General features: G+C 49.8%; 1 long non-coding RNA gene across 2 annotated transcripts in view; it reads left to right on the top strand.

Annotated features, from left to right (window-relative positions):
* Positions 1 to 6,227: 6,227 nt before the first annotated feature.
* LOC127487776 (uncharacterized) overlaps positions 6,228 to 22,361 on the top strand; it is a 44,585-nt gene continuing 28,451 nt past the window's right edge. Inside the window, exons 1-2 of one of the 2 annotated variants that reach the window (XR_011383033.1) lie at positions 6,228 to 6,500; positions 7,656 to 7,759. This is a non-coding gene — a long non-coding RNA (uncharacterized lncRNA). The remainder of the gene's footprint in view (positions 6,501 to 7,655; positions 7,760 to 22,361) is intronic. The other variant, XR_011383032.1, reaches the window with a different exon arrangement.

Genomic DNA, 22,361 nt, shown 5'->3' with positions numbered 1-22,361 from the left:
AAGAACCACCTACCCTCTCCCTGTGCGCCCCTCATCCCAGAAGCTGGGGGGCTCCCAGTGTGTGCAGGGAGGTGCAGTGCATCGCATTCCCTGTACCAGTGATGGCTGTGGGCCGGGCTGCCATCCCATTTCACAGATGAGGACATTGAGGCTGCAGTGAAAACATCCACTGCAGGTCAGTTCTGTGTGACCTTAGAGCCCACGTCTACGACCATGAGGAGGTGCTGCCCCATCCATGACAGTGTCCCCATGTTCATTGCTTTCCTTGGCCTTCCCATTATTTGCTGCTCTTTGTCCAAAAAGGCAACCCTGGCTCTGCCCCTGGGAGGTGTCAGTGTCGTCTCCAGAGGATCCAGAGCCTTGGCATTGGGGCCACTGTGCAGTGAGAGTGGGGAGGGGAGGGCAGGGCCTGGGGAGTTTGCACAGTGCAAATTGTACATACACACTGGGTAAGGAATTAAATTTTATTATAGTACAGGGACAATAAGGTGGAGAAAAGGAACACAATGGGGAGGAGTAAAGAGAAATACAGGATCACGGGGATGGGGAAGGACAGGTGTGGCACTGGGGCTGAAGCAGAAGGGACTGCAGGAGCTGGGGCTGAGGCCGGGGCCAGTGCTGTGTCTGGTGCACCCTGCTCGATCCCTGGGGACACGGCTGTCCCCCGCGCATCCTTGTGCCAGTGCTCCTCCTTGGAGGGCCAGCACTGCTCCAGCAGGAATGTTGCTTGAAGGTCAGTGGTCTGTTCCGCTCCAGCCGTGAAGTCAGGTGCTGGGCCCGGCCCTTGCCTTGCTTCACTTCCAGCACAGGTGGAGCCGTCCTCAGGCCCCACTGTCCCGGCTGTGAGATGGGCATTTATGGAACCCCTGGGCTCTCTCTGGGCAACGGTTACCAACAGTAAGTGACTGAGCGGGACCTCAGGTGGTTTGTGCATGCTGGGGAACACCTGTGATGGTAGCTTCAAAGCTGTGGGCATGTTTGACCTCTGCCCCACCACACAGAGCTCATCAGTTTTAGGCAACTGATGCAGGTCTGGGCTGCTGGCGATCCCCAGCCTGCTGTGCTGCTCCAGGGGCGAGGCTGACTTGTCCTGGACCTGGGGGACAAGAGCGAGAATGGCAGGGAAGAGGCAGTCCCAGAGATCCCTCCACAGCCAGCAGCTCTGGGCCTCAGGCTGCCCCCACCTCTGAACTCCAACCTCCCTCCTCCAAGGGTGAAGAGGCCCCGTTCCCCCACACCCAGGGCCCATGAGGTCCCAGTGGTGTCCTGGCCAGCAGAGACCTGCCCTGGCTACCAGACTCACCCTGGCCTTTTTCTGTTTTAAGCGCCAGGTACGTCGGGGGTGAGGGTTGGCCCAATGTTCCCACCACTGGGCAAGGCGCCCACAGCAGGGTTTCTTGGGGCCTGGGCTTCGGCATCGCGGGATGCAACACAGGAACATCTTCTTATGAGACTCTTATCCAAGTGAGCTGGCTCAGGCTCAACTCTGGAATGTGGGGGTGGTTGCCGGGGCAGCCAGTTCAACAGGTCATCACCAACATAGTGAGGTCACTTCCTGTGGCTCCTAAGCTCAGCCCCCTCCTCACACAAAATATCCCCAAATTCTCAGTGGGCACTACCTATTCCACTACCCCATGCCATGTGCCCACTGTCCACAGTTGCACCAACACAGGCAGCACCTGCCACAGGGCTGGCCTGGTGGCAGACAGTGTCACCTGGCTCAGACCTGCTCTCTCATCCTTGTACAAGTTTGATCCTGCACAGATCATTGTCCCTCTCTGGACATTCTCAGTCTCTCTTCTTGTCTCTGGGGATCATTCTAGCATCTGCTTGAAGGGATGCCATCAGTGCTGTAGTGCCAAGGAACCCCTAAGCCTGGCATCACCTGTATGACGCAAACACCCTAGATGTGGGAGATCCCAAGAAGGGCTGGACAAGGAATGGGGCATGCTTAGAGTTCTAGGAAAAGGAGGGGCTTCCCTGGCCTCTCCTGCCACATCTTAGGCACTCCATAGGTCTGGCTGTGGCATAACAGGAAATCTGATTCTCATGCCATGGTTGTCCTTTCTCTCTCTCTCTCTCTCTCTCTCTCTCTCTCTCTCTAAGTTTATTTGAAAGAGGGAGAGAGGGAGAGGGAGAGACACAGAGCATTGTGTTACATCTGCTGGTTCACCCCTCCCCCATAAAAGGTTGTCATTCCAAAGTGAGCCTGGCAGAACTCCATCTGCATCTCTCCCATGGGTTGCAGGAGCCCACATATGGGGACAGTTTTCCACTGCTTTCCCAGTTGTCTGAGCAGGGAGCTGGGATGGAAGTGGGGAACCAGTGCTCAAACTTACACTGAGGTATGGGATGCTGGAGTTGCAGGTGATGACTTAACCTGCTGTTCCATGACACAGGCCCCAGGGAGACAATTTTACCTCCCCGTTTTTCTCTTACTCCTCACAAGTTTGTAATGCTCTTCTTTATGCTCCTTCTGCTAGAGGCTGAGCTATAGCCAACACTCCAGCAATGACAATGGTGACCTACGTGGGATGGTTCCTAGCCTAGGGTTGGGGCTTCTGGGAACTGGGAGTTCAGCAGTTGGCAGTGTCAGATTAAAGAATGCCAGGCAGCTTGTGGGTAACACTTGCTGCATCCTGGGTCAAGATGTCCATCACCAAGATCTGAGCAATGGTGGCAGCAGCACATCCAGGAGCACTTACTCTTGGGGACACTTACTCCATCCTGTGCCACTCAGGTGTGGCTTGGGACCTGGCCATCCTGAGTTGCTGATGCAGAGAGCTGCGAAGTGCATGGTCACCTGCACTCCTGTTTGTCTAGCATCTTACGGGAATCATGGCTGAGTCATTGGGGCAGCTCTGATAAGTGTCAAATATCCCAGACATGATTACGAAAACCGGAAGTTCAGCAACATATCACAATTGTGGAGGAGAAAGGGACAGCCTTTCCCAGGATGCCAGAATGCTGGTGTCAGGTTCTCCCCCGGGAGACAGAGGAGTGCAAAGCGAGAGGTCTGAGAAAGCCCTGAGCCTGGTCTCTGGGTTGCTGGGTCTGACCTTCCCTGCTTCACAGCATGGGGCCACTTTCTTCCGGGTTAGAGACCACTGCCTTCCATAGGTAGAAATTGAGAAGGAATGTCATGGTTCACCGTGGATGACTCTGATGTTGGGTTCACCTTCCCACCACTTGATGTAAGTCTGGGATTTTATTCTTCTTGCTCCCCCAGTCCCTAGAGGCTTTCATGTTTCACCAGTTTTGTGTACCTTCCCACAGGGGGGAGGGTAGAATATCCTTTCCAAGCTGGAATCTGGACTTAAACCATCCCCTATCCGACTCCTGTAACTCTACAGTGGCCTCTACATCCCAAAGAGGATAAGGGGGTGTGTAAGACAGCAGGCTTCCTGGGACCCTGATGCCCAGGGAAGTCAGGTGGTTCTAACAGCTGCTTCCTATCTCAGAGTGTCCAGACAACTTAAACACTATCAGTCTTGAAGCTAATCCTCTTTATTGGTGGACACTGCCTTCTGTGTTTCGTGAGCCATAACATGGAGAACATCAGCATGGGGCCAGAAAGATGTGGACACAGGCTACTGGCTTGCTTATTGCTCTTCAGTTTATTCCAGGGACCCCAAGAGGATGAGGGACACTGACACAGGTGGGTGACCCGGAAACCACAAAGTGCCCATCCATATATTAGCAGCTAAGTTAGAGCCTCGCCCATGTGCCTACAGCAAGCAGGAAGGACACTGGTGATGAGTGGCCAAGGTGTCCCCAGACGGGAAGGGCTCAGCTCCTTCAACAGAAGAAGACTGATGGGTTACTGGCTCTGCAGATGGCTTCTCTGGATAAAATCCAAATCCCCTGTGGAGCCTCTGGCTATCCTAGAGGTAGAAGAGGACAAGCTAGAGAGATAGAGATGGACACTGGAGTCACAAAATAAGCTATTAAAGGAGTTTCAGTGACAGGAAACACAGTGACGGGTGGAAGCTCTGCCCTGTAACCCGGTTTTAAGGTTCTGACTCATTGATTTCCTGAGCTTCCCATCCCACCCTTGGGAAGAGACTGGTTATGAAATCAGATGCTTCTGTTTATAAGCCAGGATGGAGCAGCAGCAGATGTCTAAGTCATTAAAAGCCTTCTCAGGGTGGGACTTGAAGCAGGAGTTTGGACACTGTGGGGGATACACACATCCTATATGGCGGTGCTTAGGTTCCAGTCCTATCTCTACTTTGATTCTAGCTTCTTATGTATGTACTCCTAGGGAGGCAGTGCATGATGGCTTAACTGGTTGGGTCCCTGCCACCCATGTGTCAGACCTCAATTGAGTGCCCTGCCCCAGTAGTGGGCATTTCAGGAGTGAATCAGCAGATGTGAGATATCTGTCTCTTTCAAATAAATAATGTTTTAAAAAATCTATAGAGGGAAATTTGATATTTGGTCTGCTTATGATCGTCAAAGTGGTAATGGGTAGGTATTGGTTTCAATGATTGCTGGAGTCCCTCAGGTTTTAGGCGTAAGGTTCATATGACTTGCTGCCTGCAGACCCCAATTGTCTGGAAACCATCCAATCAGACCCTAAATACAAACTCAGTTAACCTTTACTAAGAAATTCATGAAAATCGCTTAAAGGTCTTTACCAAGTCTTAACCTGTTACAGCAACCACAAAAAGGAATTAGGATTCAGCCCATGTGAATTATCTATGGAAGGCTCTTTCCCAATTGTGCTGGCCCTTTAACCTGCCAAAGGTGGAAAATGAGAACAAGAAAACACAATGAGGGCAGGTAGTGGCTGCTCTCATCTGGTGTGCAAATAAGACCTACTCTCACCTACACAGGTAGGAAGCCTACCTGCTTGATCGTAAACTGAGCTCCCTTCAGGAGCAGTTTAACCCCATCTGGGCAGGACCACACTTGGCCCTGTTTACCACTGACTGTTCTCCTAAACTACCACACGGGACTCCTTGCAGTCACCACACCTGAGAGCAGAGATGTTCCTTGTCTCTCCTGAACCCCTGCATGGCTCCTTGGAGAGCCCCTGTCAGACCTCAAACTGCTGCTGTATAGGGCCCCACATTGAATGTCAGGTAAGGAAGCCTCTAAATGGCTGCCCTGTTGCCCACAGCCTCTGGGGGCTACACCTGGTGTCTCGACTCCTTTGTTGATCTTGAGTACGAGTCTCACTCCACCAACATGAGCCATGTCTAGGTTCAGCAAGAAGTAATTACAGAAGCATGACTTCCTGCCTTACCCCTCCAGAGTGGGAGTGAAATGTCTCAGGGGGCATCTTGTAGCCAAATGTATAGGATTTGGGGAAGAACTGGAACAGGGCAGGGAGTGTAAACTGCCTAGAGCTTGTTTTCCAGATGTACCCGGAGAGCTGAATTTGTTACACTAAACTGAGAGTAGCTGGGCCACAAGAACCGAGCTTGAGTCTGATCTTGCTGACCTGAGCTAGGCTTTCCTCATAATGCTATCCAGTTCTCCACCAGGGGAGGAGACGGCCGCCATTTTCTGAACACAGAAAGTATGAAGATTTCGCCCAGGCTGAAGCAAGAGGGGCCCTCTGGTCTGTGGTTGGCCTTGGCCATGCCCTTCCCCCTGCTACAGAAGCCCAGGCAGACGATGGAGGCAGTTTCTTCGGGGAACTCCTCCCTCCCACGGTCTACTTTGTCACTAGGTTATGTGGGGACGCCTGAAGCCAGAGAACCCTGACTGCGGACACCCGGACGTGCAGCCCTCCCAGCGGAATGGTCCACAGTCGCGGGGGATGCTGGGAAAACGGAGAGAGGAGGCTGCAGGGCTGGTGGCGTCTTTCCTCCCCGAAGACGCCATTTTGAAACATTTTCCTCATTCAGGCGCCGTTGGAGGTATCCGAAGCTTTCCCCTAAATATTCTATTATTATAAGTTTCTAACAGAAAAGGCGGCATTCCCTGCACCCCTCCCCACACAGCGCCCACAGCTGAGGGGCCGGGGTTCCGGCTCCAGGTGGCTTCCAGGGCCAAGTCCCGCGGCTGCCGCTCGCTTGTCTTCATCCTCCACACCGCGGTAGATGGGGGCCTTTGCACCCCAACCCCGCTTGGGGGATGGAGGACGCAGCCTCCGGGCTCCAGGAGCCGCCGCTGCCCGCGGGGTCCGCCTAACGGTCAGGGGCAAGCAGGCTGAGCCAGCGGCAGCAGCAGACGCCCCCTCGCGGTCGGAAGCTGGCGGCGGGCGCTGGGCGCGGGACCTTTCCGTTAAGTGCGCGTGGAGCGCGGGGTTGCACTCGCGTGACTCCCGGGCGCTCGAGCCTCTGCTGGCATCCCAGACGCCAAAGCCGTCGTAGAACCTTTGAGCCTGCAGTGTCCACGCCTGGCCCCTGTCCCCGGCCCGCGCTGCCCCCATGGGCCACCGGTAAGGTGCTGGCCGACCTGCTGGGGTCTTTCTGCACAGTTGACGTGGGGCCGAGTCGGCTGCCCCTTCCCTCCGGGGATCGCGGGGCCTTCCTCTCTGCGGGCAGGCGTGGACCCCAGTGGGCTGGGAGAGGTGGGGTTCTCAGGTGCAGACCCGAGGCGCTGTCTCTTCTGTGGCCAGGTGTGCAGGGAGGAACAAACGCCAGGCTGGCTGGCTGAGGAAGGGGCTGGGTCAAGAATGACGCCCGGGAGAGGGTGGGGCAGGGGCTGCAGCCTGGATTCCAGAAAATCTCTAGCACCTCTCAGCAGCAGGCAGGATTGGGTGGGCGTTGTCTTTTTTAAGGGAAGAGCTGCTGTTCCTGAAGACACGAAAGACTTGCAAGCAAAAAAAAAAAAAAAGTGGCAAGGAGGCTAATGCATGATCTCCGTCAGAACTTCCATTTTACAGGGGGGAAAACCGAGGCCCGGGGATGGAGGTGCTTTGTCTGGCTCCCTCCACTGCAGAGCTGGGAGGATGGGGCCGGTTGGAAGGCCTCCACTCCCTTCCTCTCTGGGCAATGGGCTGTGCTTGGGAAGGGGCTGATTTAGCGTCTTGGAGGCCCACCTGCTCCTCTGGGGCTCCTCAGTGGGAGGGTGGAGGTGAGAGGAGGGGACTGCAGTTGGCCCTTTGTTTTTCTTAAAGCAGTGGTAGACTTGACATTGAGTGCTGGGCCTGTTTGGAATGAAGAGACATGAAGTGTATTTCCCTGTAGACAGGGGAGACAGAAGTCCTTGATGAGCACTGACATGGTGAGCTGACCGCCCTGATCCGCAGTCAGACAATTTCATTCTCTTGGTGGCTCCTGACTGCCCAGGGAGGATGTGGTATTGACAGTGGGCTTGGTGTGGCCCTGGCTGCCCCTCAAGGGTGCGTGTCTTCACCGCAGCTACGTCTTTCCCAGCATCTTAGATTGAGCCCTCCACCTCCCCATTATGTTACCAAGGGATGGCCTCCTCAGTTTGGTATCGTAAATATAAAACTGAACCTTTGGTTCCTTTTTCAAGTTGCTTGGTTTCAAATAGGGACCAGCCCTATGCAAGCCTTCATTTCTAAGAGTGACCTATTTGGTCTTACAGGCTGAGGTCATGTTGGACTTGGCGGAGTGTCCCCAAATTTTGGGCTGCTAGCACCAGACATATTTCCCTTTGTCATCTGGTAGGTATGAATTGGTTCTTAGCTTCTCCAAGTCCTGTGCGAACAAAAGGGTGTGCTCCTCCTATAGGTTCCCGGTTACAACTTGCGGTTTCAATCTCATCTGAGTTGAAGTCCTCGCCAGACGTTTGCTAGCTGAGGTGTTGTTGGCAGGACATTTTGCCATCTGTCCAGGTGAGTGGTCTTTTATTTGAGAATGAAAGTGGGGGTGTGAGCATTGTGTTTCGTGGTTGGGACATCAGAGTATCAGAGTGCCTGGGTTTCGTGCCTGTCACCTTCCTGCTAATACAGATCCTGGGGGGTTAAGGCTCAAACGCTTGGGTTACTGCCGCCTGTGGGGAAATCTGGGGTGAGTTCCTGGTTCCTGGCTTCCACCTGGGACGGAAGCAGGTGTGTGGGGGAGTGTATCAGCGGATGAATGAGAAACTGAACTGAAACACATGGAATGTTCCTGTGCTAGAGAATCCATCTAATGGTTTGCAGTGACTCCAGACTTAATGCTGGTGTTTTCTGATTTGCTCATTTCCCTGATGGTTGGTTTTAGACTATGTGCACAGGACAAAGAGAAGATGGACTACAAACTACAAACTCAGTAGCTAGAGGTGGTTTATTCAGAGACAGACCTGAGAAAGGCCCTCTACCAGCGAGGGTTGGGAGCACATTCTGGTAGAGACTAGGGGCTTATCTAGCCTGGGCTACTTTTGGTTCAGGGTGAACAGGGATTAGGCAGAGCTGAGATGGTTTGCTCTGGCCTTTTCAAACTTCTGGAGGATTAGGGCTAATGGCTGAATTCTTGAGATAGTGGTGTGGCTGTAAGATAGCATCACTTCTGCACATGATGTTGCTCAATGTCCGGCATTCTGACTCTAAGGATAGATAGAGAGATGGGTGCTGATATCCTGTTGGCCACTTCCTGCTGATGCAGGGCTGTATGTCCAGATTGACTGGAGAAGAAGAGCAGTCTTGTGATGTTCCTGCGGGATGTCTTGGGATATAGCAGTCGCTCGTTCCTGTGAGCACTTTTGAAATATGGTAATTATATATCATAAGAATAAAGCACCGTGATTATGTGGAAAAAAGGAAGTAGTAGAAAAGTTACCCAGAGTGGAAAAGATGGCCAGAATGAGGCAGTTTTCATCAGGGCCTTGAGGAATTTTACTGTCATAGTTGACAGAGGTATGAGCATTCTTGTGCATACCTTCCAGGAGACAGATTAACATATGAAGTCTCTGAGAACCTGAATCCCCAGGCTGATACATCCAGTTTGACTGTGTGCCCGGGAGAGTGGTGTCTGCCACCTGATATGAGGGGTCTTGTTCATGCAGGTAGTCTGCATGAATCCAGGCTGAGCAGAAGATGCGCTCATTTTCATCAGCAGGGAGCCTGGAGGTTAGGTAGAATAGACCTCTCACAGGTTAAAAGTAAGCTTGGGTGAGGCAAAGGAACTCCGTTTTGTATTTAGATGGGCTTTCTGAAAAGGAGCCTAATTTTTCCTCAGGCTGTCTTGTATCAGACAATGAGAAGGGGACTTGACCCAAAGGAACAAATACCACATGATATCCCTGATCTGTGATAACTAATAGAGCACCTAGAAGGAAATCTGTGAAAGTGAAATTGACACTTTGAGAAACAATGACTTGAACAGCACTTGTCTTGACTGTTGAGGAATTTTTTTTTTTTCTTAATGGAGAATGGGACTGGGAATGAGAGAGGGGGGAGGAGGTAGGGTGGGAGGGCGGATATGGTGGGAAGAATCACTCTGTTCCTAAAATTGTACTTATGAAATTTGTACTCTTTCAATAAAAGGTTTCTTTGGGAAAAAAAATGGGGAAGGGGACATGAACTTGGTGAGACCCTCTAGGCCTGCCACCTCCCTTATGGAGAACATATGTTTCTCTGTGCTCTGAGATTGAGTTGGGGGGTGGGGTCCAAGGATGTAGGTACATGGGGGAAGGACCCAATCTATGTGGTTGGTATGGGGAGGCACAAGAGAGGGAGGAGACGGATGAGTGTGCTTGACTTGAGAGGGTGGTCTGGGGAACTCTATAATAATGGAAGTGTTAGAGGAGGGGGTGGAGAGTTTCTGAGTTTCCAAGAGGGGCTGGGAGGTTGAGGCTGAGGCTGGGTTGTTACAGGGAATTGAGTGGTTAGGGCAGAGCATAGGGTGGGGGGTCAGTAAGGAGGGGCTCATTAGCTGGATTGAAAACAGCTGGGTCAAAGGATGAGGCCTCAGCTCCAGATTCTGAGGTGGGTTTGGGAGGGAAAGGGGGAACAGAGAAGGACGTCATAGGAGGAACAGTCCTTACACAAAGACTGTTGGTTGTGAAGAGTTTTTGCAAGCAGGGAACCTTAGACCACTTGCCATTTCATTTGAGGAAGTTGTATAGTATGTAAGGACGTTTTGATCAAAGGTGCCAAATTCTGGCCAGTGGCTGTGGATGTCTGATTTATATTGAGAACAAATTTGCAGACAGAAGCGCTTCATTGGCAGGATTTGAATTTCTGTTCTGTCCCTTCTGGCTGCAGGTCCTCGAGGAAGCCACTTTATCACTCCTAAATGTTGTAGTGAGGAGTCTCACAAGGTGCCCCCAAAGGGCCGCTGTAGGCCGTACAGGAATTTCTGTGTGCAGTGCTTGGCTCAGGTCCAGGCCATCCTAAGGGCTGTACTGTTGTTTGCTGTGGATGTTTTGCCTGAATGGACAAGTGAGGCAGAAGGAGGTAGCAGGGCCTCTGGGAACAGCAAGCCTGGTGTTGGGGAGAGGAAGAGGAGGGGTTTCTATTGAAGGGTGGGAGCACTCATTGGGGAAGTAGTCAGGCTGGGTAGGAGCACAGGGCCATACAGGGGTGGCCTTGGGAGCTGGGCTGAAGGGGTTCACCCAGCATGCTGGGAGCCCTAGCAGGGGTCAGATGGCAGTGAGGGCAGTAGGACGCTGGTCAGGTGTGTGTGAGTGGGGACCAGGGCTTCACTTGGAAGCCTTGGCTCAGAATCTTCCCCCTTCAGACCTCAGACTCTTTTCCATCTCACCAGGACAGTCACTCCCCAGCCTCCACTGCAGTCCCTGCCTCCAGCCCACAGCAGGAGATTTGGGGGCCACCACCTAATAACTTGTGGGCTCTATGTCACCAGGCTCAGTTCCTGTAGAGAGCAAGCCCCCAGGGGAGCTGGAGCTGCATCTCAAGCATGGACACTCAGGGCTGCTGCCCCCTCGTCTCTCACTGTTGTCCTGTGGGCCATTTGGCATCTGTTGCCTCAGTATGGAGACACGGGAATGATCTGAATGTGCAGGGTTTGTGGAGAGAATGATTGGCAGAACAGACCCCAGTGTTTGGCCTTTGTCTACCGGCTGTATTACTGAGGGAAAGACAGGTGTCGATGTTAAACAAAGTACAGGTGCACCTGGAGGAGCTAGGCCATGGAGGGAGCTGGCTGAGGAGACAGGGCTGGGCTTGTAGAAGGGGCAGGGGGTGAGTGCCGGGCAATGCCCGGCTTCCTCCCGTAGGGTTCTCCCTGAAGGGCTGACAAGAACACTGCTGCGCTTCCCCTGCTCTCTGTGATTTTTCCATTTTCTTTTGTTGTGCTGAGAACACTGCACAGGAGATCTGTCCTCTGAGGCTTCTCTGCATCTCTAGAATTCTAATTCTTTAAAAAAAAAAAAGATTTTTTTTTTGAAAGTCACAGTTGGCCGGTGCAGTGGCTCAATGGGCTAATCCTCCACCTGCGGCGCCGGCACACCGGGTTCTAGTCCAGGTCGGGACGCCAGATTCTGTCCTGGTTGCTCCTCTTCCTGTCCAGCTCTCTGCTGCGGTCTGGGAGTGCAGTGGAGGATGGCCCAAGTGCTTGGGCCCTGCACTCACATGGGAGACCAGGAGGAAGCACCTGGCCCCTGGCTTCAGATCAGCACGGTGCACCGGCCACAGCACACCGGCCGCAGCGGCCATTGGAGGGTGAACCAACGGTAAAGGAAGACCTTTCTCACTGTCTCTCTCTCTCTCTCATTCTCCACTCTGCCTGTGGAAAAAAAAAGTCACAGTTACAGAAAGAGGGAGAGACAGAGATATCTATCATCTGTTGGTTCATTCCCCAGATGGTTGCAATGGCTTCCCTAGACCAGGCTGAAGCCAGGAGCTTCTGCCCAATACCCTGTGGGTTGCAGGGACCCAGGTACTTGGGCCATCTTCCTCTGATTTTCCCAGATCATTTTCAGGGAGCTGGATTGGAATTGGAGAAGCAAGGACAGGGACTGGTGCCCACATGGGATGTGAGGGTTTATAGGTTGTGGCTTTATCCTCTACATCACAACACTGGTACCATCTCTAGAACTTCTTCATCTCCCAGTCATTTGCTTTTGCTGGACCCTGGAAGGAAGTCTTTGTTGTCCAAGCGACTGCCTCAGTCACCTGAGGTACTTGTCTTGGTTGAGTTTCCCCCAGTGTGCTTTCCATGGCTATTCTGCCAGTATGGGAGGATGGACTTTGGGAATCTCTGGGAAGATTATCCAGGGTGATCTCATACCTGTCAAGGAATGAAGTGAACAAAGGGTTAAGTCAGTCAGGCATGGAGTGAATCCTCATTTGTCCCATGGACATCTTTAGAATGTTTTTGGGGAAAAAAAAACTGATCCTCAGCAGTATTCTTGAACTCCTTATATATAATATAAAAATGAAATGAGTCTTCATCTCTGTAATTGGAAAACCATTTTTAAAGGGGACATGTATTTTTTATATAAATAGAATTGGAGCTGCCCAAGTTAGGTTTGTGTATTAGTGTACAATTTATTTTTAGAATATATCTGTTAAAACTTATGTGGTTGCCAGTGCCGCAGTTCCATAGGCTAATCCTCTGCCTGCGGCGCTGGCACACCAGGTTCTAGTCCTGGATGGGGTGTCCGATTCTGTCCTGGTTGCCCCTCTTCCAGGCCAGCTCTCTGCTGTGGCCAGGGAGTGCAGTGGAGGATGGCCCAAGTGCTTGGGCCCTGCACCCCATGGGAGACCAGGATAAGCACCTGGCTCCTGGCTTCGGATCAGCATAGTGCGCCAGCCGCAGCGGCCATTGGAGGGTGAACCAATGGCAAAGGAAGACCTTTCTCTCTGTCTCTCTCTCTCTCACTGTCCACTCTGCCTGTCAAGAAAATTAAAAAAGAAAAAAACAGTTATGTGGTTAACATTATCCATAGAAGGGGCCGGCATTGTGGCACAGAGGGTTAAAGCCCCGGCCTGCAGCACCTGCATCCCATATGAGTGCTCCACTTCCAATCCAGCTCCCTGGTAATGTGCCTGGGACAAGTAGCAGAGGATGGCACAAGTCCTTGAGAATCTGCACCCATGTGGGAAACCTGGAAGAATCTCAGCTTCAGATTGGCTCAGCTCTGGCTGTTGCGGGCATTTGGGGAGTTAACCAGTGGGAAGATTCTCTCTCTGTCTCTGTCTCTCTCTCTGTCTCTTTCTTGGCTTCTGCCTCTCTGTAACTCTTTCAAAAAAAAAAAAAACAGTAAATCTTTTTAAAAAAATTGCCCACTGGAAAAAAGAAAAGTGGAAGCTCATTTCACCAGTGCAGCTAATACTTTAGCATTCTTGGTCAGCATATGAAGTAAATTGGACGCTGTCAAGGTTAAGCCTCCCCTTGGGGCACCCTCATTTCTTACCAGAGTGCTGGATGAAGACCTGGCTACCCTGCTTCTGATCCAGCTCCCCTCTAATGCACTGAGAGACAGCAGATGGTAACCTGAATCCCTGGGCCTCTGACACCCACATGGGAGATGCAGATGGAGTTTCTGGCTCCTGGCTTCTGCCTGGTTCTGTCTTGGTGGTTGTGGGCATTTGGGAAGTGCATCACTTAATGGGAGACTTCTCTCTGTGTGTCTCTCTCTACCTTTCAAGTAGGTGAAAATAAGTAGACATTTCTTTGACTGTATTTTATCTTATTTTTTGGAGGTTTGCAGTTTTATTAAGAAAAAGAAGGACGCAAGTTAAACTGAAAGGCGGCATCTCCATTCCAGTGGTGCCTGAGTGTGCCGGACATCCTGAGAGGCACGTAGGGTTGCGGGTGGCCTCCATGCCGTCCTGAGGGCAGATGAGTGCTGTGATGCCCAGGCCCCGCTGCTGTGTCCTCCTTCAGCTTGTATGGCTCATTGGGATCAGGAGGAGTGAACAGCAGGCTGAGTAATGCACAGGCTGAGGAAGGCAGGCTGGGACCCTGACTCGAGACAGGATGGTGAGGATTGTCCACCACAGGAATCTTCTTAATGTAGCTGAGCTGTGTGCTGTAAAATTCTGTGTTTTGTGGACTCTGCTCAATTAAATGAAGCCAACAGGTATTGCACCAGGCCTGCTTGCTGAGCATCATGGACACCTCTGGCCAGTCCCTGGGCCCTGCGGATCCATTGCCACTCTCACTTATGCTCCAGCCTCATTTCCCTGCCCTCTGAGCCTTGCTGTCTCATATTGTGGCTCTCTGACTGGAGGACACCACTTTGGATCTTCCTGGTGACTGCCTGAGAGGGGCTGAGCTGTCTTGCATCCTAGGAGACATCTCTGTCCAGGCTCCCTGCTCCCTGGCTGCACTGCCTGCCTACTGGGGGCTCCTTGCTTCTGCTCTCTGGACAGCCTGCCCTGCCCTCCTTCTGGCTCTCACTGCTCAGCCCCCTCCCCAAGGACACCTGCCCATGCCCCACGGGTGCCACCTGATCCTGGGCTCACCCCACCGTGTCTTTCTTCTGTGGTACCCCCTCGTGGGACAGACTCTGTAGCTGTGGTGGAGGGCCCTGAATAGTCACTGTGTCAGTGTAAAGGGAGAAGATGTGTGTAACATTGAGCAAGTCAGCCAGGGCCTGAGAAGACCAGACAGTCCTCCTGGACCTGACTGAGAGCCTGAACATACATCAGCTCAGCCCACATGAGCATCCAAACAAACCACCCAGGCCAGGCAGAAAACGGGGATGCAGCCCTCAGCAATAAGGATCTGAGACCACAACATCCCAGATGGCCCCATGTAACCTCAGGAGAGACCTTGAGCCTGCAGCATGCCGGCTCCTGAACTGCAGATGTGGCGAGATGATACATCTGTGTCATAGAACCAGCTGTGCAGGGCAGGCAGCCACTCAGGCACCTTCAGGATGGAGAGTCGCACCACAGGTGCCACACAGGGTGGAGTGGGATGAGCAAGCTCACCTGTTCCCGCCTCTATGGGGCACCCAGCCTTCCCAGCTCTCTGTTCTTGGTGATTCTGATGCCACCCAACTGCCCCCCCTTTTTTGGCCCATTTTAGGAAAAGCAAACAAGAGGTTACTGCTGAGTAACTGAACTCCCTGGGAGCTGCATCAAGTACATTCTTTGCGTCCTGAAGGGTGTGGAGTGAGCCCATCTGATAAGTGAGGAAATGGAGGCTCAGAGCGGGGCAGGGGGTACTTGCTCCATGGCATCTTCTGAATGAGTGGAAGGGCCAGGGTTCTAACCCAAGATGGTTAGTTATAAAGCCAGGCTCTTACCACCAGACATGGGTGGGTGCAGCAGCTCTTATTCCCACCCCTCCTTAAATGCACATGGCAGACTGTGATGGGGGTTCCAGGGGACTTAATGATAGAGGGCTGGAGCTGAGCAGAGGCAGGGGAGAGCAAAGGCCTGCAGCTGGGGAGCAGCATGTGCCTTTGGGAACCCCCTGGGAGTAACATTACTAGCAGAAGGAAACAGGTGCCAGGCAGTCTTGGTATAGTCAAGAGCTCCTGGCCTTATTCAGAGGGAGAGGTTTTGGGTTTTAACCTGGAGCCGGGGGGAGACACCAAGAGTCAGCAAATACATTTTTTTTCTATGAAAGAGGGAAAAGAGATACAGAGAGAGAGATCTTCCATTTGTTGGTTCACTCCCCAAATGACTGGAGCTGGGCCAGGCTGGAGTGAGAAGAAGAGACCTCCAAGTACTTGGGCCACTTTCCACTGCTTTCACAAGACATCAGCAATGAGCTGGATCAGAAGTAGAGCCTTAGGGATTTGAACTTGTGCCCATTTGGGATGCTTGCATGGATGGCAGGTGGTGGCCTAACCTGTCATGTCACAACATTGGCTCCTGAATTTTATTTTTTTTAAGTGTGTGTCTTAGGTCATTTTTTTAAATAAATATTTATTTATTTAATTTAAAAGCAGAGTTACAGAGAGGCAGAGGCAGAGAGAGAGAGGTCTTCTATCTGCTGGTTCACTCCCTAAATGGCCACAGGACCTGGGCCAATCCAAAGCCAGGATCCAGGAGCTTCTTCCAGGTCTCCACATGGGTGCAGGGACCCAAGGACTTGGGCCATCTTCTACTGCTTTCACAGGCCATAGCAGAGAGCTGGATCAGAAGTGGTGCAGCCAGGACTTGAACTGGTATCCATGTGGGATGCTGGCACTGCTGGTGGCAGCTTTACCTGCTATACCACAGCGCTGGCTCCTGGATTTGTTTTTAAAAGCTTTGTTACAGGAGGGGTTTGTGGTACAGGGGGTCAGATTTCTAGCCTTGGATGCCTGTATCCCCCATGAGGGTGCTGGTTTTGGCTGCCAGTATTCTACTTCTGATTAGCTTCCCAGTGATGTGTCTCTGGGGGGTACAGGCAGTGGCTCGAGTACTTGGGTCCCTGCCACTGGATGAGAGTTCCAACTCTCTGATTTTCAAGTCATGAAAATCTATGGCAAAAAATGAAAAAAGTTTTTGTCCACTGAGTGGAGATTGACCATGGGGCCCTGGTTCCTAGCTGTGGAGATTGTGTCTCCTTAAGGAACACTGTGGTTGGAACAACTGGGAGGTGCTCCTGGCTTGGGAAAGGTGGGGCCAGAGATGCCGCTCTACACCCTGCCCAGGGTGTCCTGGACCAATTATCTGGGTCCAGTGTCCATAGTGCCTAGAGGAGAGCCCTGGGATGGGGGAACAGGAGTGGAAACCGGGACAGCAACGAGGAGCCAGAGAGACAGGGCTGTCAAGGAGGCAAAGCCACACATCTTGACTCTGCTGTACAGAGGTGACTTGGGTTTATGTTGGTTCCCTGCCCCGTGGCTCAATTTCCTTGCATACAAAATGGGCACAGTTGTCCCCTCTTCGAGTTATCAGGATTGCAGAAGGCAGTCCTTGTCAAACCCTGAAAACTGAGCCTCTGCACCTGCACCCTCATAGCTGCTGTGGACACCATTACTGTGTGTCACTTGTGAGGAGAGGGAGCTGACCTTCCCAGCATCCCTGGAACTTCACCCAGATCATCTTATCCAGGTCCTTGGTTTTTAAGGCTTAGAATCACATTTCAGACCTGAGTGTAACCTGAGCTTGTGGGGAATCACAGGTTCAGGACTGGGCATGTCCATGGTGTGATCACCCTGGACCTTCACCTTAGTTGGTTGACCCTGCAGGAAGTGAGCAGAGGAGTGGAAAACCCTTGCTCCCCACCACCCCTCCTCCTCTGTGCCCCGAGTTCACTGGGCTTGTTCTGGTGGGGAAGCAAATGCCACACTGCAGGGCTGTGTCTGCATTCCTAGGGAGATGCACAGGGCATCAGCCTTGTCCTCTCCTCCCCAGTCCCATCCTGTGCAGCAGAAGCACAGAGACTCCTGCTCCGTCAGCTGTGACTCACACTAGTCTGTCTCTGCCCACTGCCCTCGTCCTGCCTCCCGGCCTCTGACAACTGCCATTGTGCTCTTATCCTCCAGGACATCACCACTTTCCAGATTCCACGTGTGAGTGAGGTCATGTGGTGTTTGTCTTTCTGTGCTTGGCTTATTTCACTTAACCCAGTGACTTCCAGATCCTTCCATGTTGTCACAAATGACAAGATTTCAACCTTTTTTATAGCCGAGTAGTATTCCTTTTGTACAAGTACCACTGTTTTTTCTTTTTCCATCCATTGGTGGTGGATGTGTAGGTTGATTGCATTCCTTAGCTACTGGGAACAGAACTGCAGTAAACATGGGGGCACAGATCTCTCATCTACAGACTGACTTCCTTCCTCTTGGATGTATACCAGATAGTGGGGTTGCTGGACTGGATGGTAAGTATAGTTTCTGTTTCTTGAGCAACTTCCTTACTGGCTTCAATGGATCTACATTCCACCCACAGAGTGCCTAGTGTTCCCTTCTCTCCACACACATGCTCACTTGTAATCTTTCGTCCCTTTGGTATCCCATTGTGGTTTTGATTTCCGTCTCTCAGAGATTAGTGATGAGCATTTTCATCAAGTACTTCATATTATCTGTAGTCCCTTCCTGTGCCATGGAACAGGAGAACCGCTGACATGTCTTCCTTTAAGAAATGTCTATTTCTAACTATGGCCATTTCTAAGTGTGAGTTACTTGTTGTTGGATTTGTTTTTGCTGTGGAGTTATGTTTTTATGTTGACTTTACTAATTGCTATGTTGGATGTATGGCTTGCAAATGTTATTTCCTTTGCTGTACAGAAGCTCTTTAATCTAATGAAATCCCACTTGTTTGCTAGTTGACTTTGTTTCCTGTGCCCATGGGGTTTGATCTAAGAAATCCTTGCCCATTGCACTGTCCTGAAGCAGTTCCCCTGCGTTTTCATCTAATTGTTTCAAAGCCTCAGGTCTCACATTTCAGTCTGGTTTGAATGCCTTTTTTTAAAAAAAAGATTTATTTATTTATGTTAAAGTTAGAGTTACACAGAGAGAGAAAGAGAGGCAGAGAGAAGTCGTTCATTCACTGTTTTACTCCCCAGATGGCCACAATGGCCGGAGCTGCACTGATCCAAAGCCAAAAGCCAGGAGCTTCCTCCAGGTCTCCCATGAGGGTGCAGGTGCCCAAGCACTTGGGCCATCTTCTACTGCTTTCCCAGGCCACAGCAGAGAGATGGATTGGAAGAGGAGCAGCTGGGACTAGAACTGGTGCCCGTATGGGAGCCGGCACTGCAGGCGGAGGCTTTACCCACTGAGCCACAGTGCTGGCCCCTTGATTTATTTTTTGAAACCAATATTAATCATCCACAGCTTTGATGAGTATGTTCTGTGCTCGTTAGGACCAGGTTTTCTTCCAGGTGCTTTTCATTTAATAAATGTGTTCTTCCCAACAGCGATATAGAGTTCGGTTCTCTGGTTAACCACTGTCTTGCAGTTGAGGATCCAAAGGCACAAAGGCTAAGCAGTGAAGAAGCCTAGTGTCCCTGAGCAGGATTTGGCCTCTGTGCTGTAAGTCAGGGACTGTCACTGAATCCAGACCTCATGTTAACTGCCCAGGATGGTGGAGATACTGCTGTGTGTCTCCCCTCTGCCAGGCTCTGTGCTGTGAGATCCCCTTTCAGTCTCCAAGAGGACCTTGACCTCAGCATCCTCCTGGCCCTAGGATGGTCAGCTGGCATGGTGCCCACACACGTGAAGGACCAGTTACTTCTATATCATTCTGATCACTTTCTGTGAACAGTTTTCTTGACCTACAATTGACAGAACATGATGTATGTCCTTTTCTGTCCATGTCAGTGACTTTAATATATGTACAGGCTGTGCAGCCATCAGCATAGTGTAGCTGTAGAACATTCCCAGAACACTTAAAGAACCTCCTGGCTATTGGCACTCAGTTCTCAGTCCCACCCCCAGGCCCTGGAGACATGTGTCTGCTCACTTTCACTAATGTCCCTATGCATGTAGGTGGTGTCACACTATATGAGGCCTTTGCCTCTGGCCATCTTCCCAGAGCCATGTGTCCTCAGGGCTCCCAAGTTGGATGGCGAGAGTCAGAACAGTATGACTTTCTGTGGGGTGGAGAGTTGTCCATTGTGAGAAGAGATCATATGTTTATCTGTGTATCAGTTGATGGCTATTTGATGGCTTCTACTTGCTGGTTTTATGAATGATACAGTTAGGAACATTCTAGACATGTTTTTGAAAAAGAAAATATATGTTTATTCATAATTGACACATGGGGTACAGTGTGGTATTTTAATGTAAATACACAGTATATAATCAGATTAATTAGGATATCCATCACCTCAAACATACTCATCATTTGTGTTGGGAACATTCAGAATCCCCTCTACTAGCTATTGTGAGGCACGTAATTAACTTTTCATTGTTTACCTCACTGTGTGGCAGAACATTTGAAGTTGCTCCTCACAGTGAACTGTACTCTGTACCCATCCACCATCCTCCCTCCATTCCCTCCTCCCCTTTCCAGCCTCCATAAACTCTGTTCTAGTTGCCTACTTCTTTGAGGTCACGTTTTTATGATTTCACACGTAAATGGGAACATGCAGTAATTTTCCTTCTGTGCTTGACTTGTTTAACTAACACGATGTCCTCCATGGGGTGGGCACTGTGACCTAGTAGGCTAACCTTAACCCTCCCCATGTGGTGCTGGCATCCCAAATGGGTGCTGGTTCATGTCCTGGCTGCTCCTCTTCCAATCCAGCTCTCTGCTTGTGGACTGCAAAAGCAGTGGAGGATGGCCCAAGTGTTTGGACTCCTGCACCCATGTGTGGGACATGAAAGAGGCTTCTGTCTCCTGGCTTTGGATCAGCTCAGCTCTGGCCTTTGTACAAATTTGGGGAGTGAACCAGCAGATGAAAGTCCTTTCTCTCTGTCTTCCCTTCTCTCTGTAACTCAACCTCTCAAATAAATGAAATGCCCCCCTCCCAAAATAACCACACAAACACATGCTATCTTCCAGGCTCATGCATATTGCTGCAAATGATATGGCTGCATTTTTATGGTATTATTCCATATGCATATGTAACCACATGTTCTTTATCCATTCATCTACCAGTAGAATATCTAGGTTGACTCCATACCCTGGCTTTCATGAATAGCAGCAGTAAATGTGGCATGCAGGTATGTCATCAAAATTTGGTTTCCTTTCCTTTGGATGTATATGCACAAAGGGATTGCTGGATCAAATGGCAGTTCTATTTCTAGTTTTTTGGGGAAGCAGCATACTGTTTTCCACAAGGGCTGCATTGATTGACATTCCCGTCCACAGTGTATGAGAATTCTCCTTTCACCATGTCCTTGCATTTGTTTGTTGTCTTTTTTGCTTTCCAAACCTGGGAGAGAGAATCTTTCATTTGAGTTTTTCAGATCCAATTCCCTGATGATTAGTTTGGTTGGGCATTATTTCATGTACTTGTTGGCTATTTGTATATCTTCTTTTGACATGTATCTACTCAGATCATTTGCTCATTTTTAATTAGATTTTTATGGGGGGCTGTTGGGTTGAGTTCCTTAATTTCTTCAGGTGAACAACTAAGTATTTTCTCTCATTCTGTGAAGAATGTCATTGGTATTGTGAGAGGAATTGCATTGTATCTAAAATAGTTGCACATTTTAAAATCCTAGTTCTTCAAATGCATGACCATGGGATGACTTTCCACTTTTTAGTCATCTCTTCAATTTCTTTCAACTCCTTGTTCCACCATTGGGTTGCCTTCTTGATTTCTTTCCATCTCATTTGTTACTAGGGTATTGAAATGCTATTGATTTTAGTAAGCTGATCTTGTATCCTGCATTTTTATTAACTCTTCTAATTCTTTTGGTGAAGTTTTTAGTTTTTCTATATATAATATCATATAGACTGCAAGTAAGGACAATTTGACTTTGTTGATTCCGGATTAGATGCTGTTATTTGTTTCTCTTGCTTAATTGTGCTGGTAGCACTCCCAGTTGTGTGTTGATGAGTGGTAGAAGGGATCCATTGATTGGACAGGGGCATGGTGTTTGATTTCCATGCATTTGACTAATATCTACAGTTCTTCTGGTTGATTACTAATATTTTATTCCATTATGACCTGAGAAAATTTGATTTTTGTTTTTAAAAGTTAGTTGAGGCTTGTTTTGTGGGTTAATGTAGGGTTTGTTCTAGAGAATGGCCCATGTGCTGAGGAGAAGCTCTGTCCATTGACAAGTGGGATGTTGAAGTCCCCTGCTCCTGTTGTTGCAGGATCTCCACCTCCCTTTAGAACTAATATTGTTTGCATTACATGCTTTGGTGGTCTAGTTTTCAGATGCACATATGTATTTAAATCTCTTATATCCTCTTTCTGAACAGATTCTTTTATCATTATGTAATGTGTGTTTGAAGTGGGTTTCTTAGAGGCAGTTTCTTGAGGCTTGGTCTTTATCCATTCAGCCAGTCTGTATCCATTAAGTGGGAAACTTAACCCATTTGCATTCTAGGTTATTATTAACAAATAACAACCTATGTCTACCTAGGCACTTTTTTATAGGGACAAGCATTTTCAGTTGTCTTGAGTATGAGCTAGGAATGGAGTTGCTGAGTCCTAGAGTAACTATATTTCACCATTTGGACAAATGCTTGATCATTACAGTGGCTGCAGCATTTCACACTCTCACCATCAATGGGTGAGGTCTGTTTGTCCATATCCTTTACAACTCTTGTTCCTCCCCATTGTTTTGACTCCTGCCACTCAGGTAGGGGGGAATTGGTGTCACATTGTGGCTTCCATTTGCTTTTCCCTGGAGTACGGTGATGTTGAGCAACTTTTACTGTGCTTATCTTAGAAGAAACGCATATTCAAATATTTCACTCATGGTTGGTTGAGATGTTCATTTTCCTATTATTTAATTGTAAGTGTTCCTTATATTTTCTGGACATTCTTATCAGATATATGATTTTAGAATATTTTGTCTGAATCTTTGTGTTCATTTTTCACTTTGATAATGTGTTTCTTGAATCACAAATGTTTGAGATTTGGAGAAATTACTATTAATCTTTTTATTATATATCATAGTTTTGATAATGTACCCAAAATCTGTGGGTTACTCAAAATTATCAAGATTTTGTAAGTTTTCTTCTAAGTGATTTA

The sequence above is a fragment of the Oryctolagus cuniculus genome, chromosome 16, assembly GCF_964237555.1.
Source record: "Oryctolagus cuniculus chromosome 16, mOryCun1.1, whole genome shotgun sequence".
NCBI lineage: Eukaryota > Metazoa > Chordata > Mammalia > Lagomorpha > Leporidae > Oryctolagus > Oryctolagus cuniculus.
This window is presented reverse-complemented; position numbering and strand designations above follow the sequence as displayed.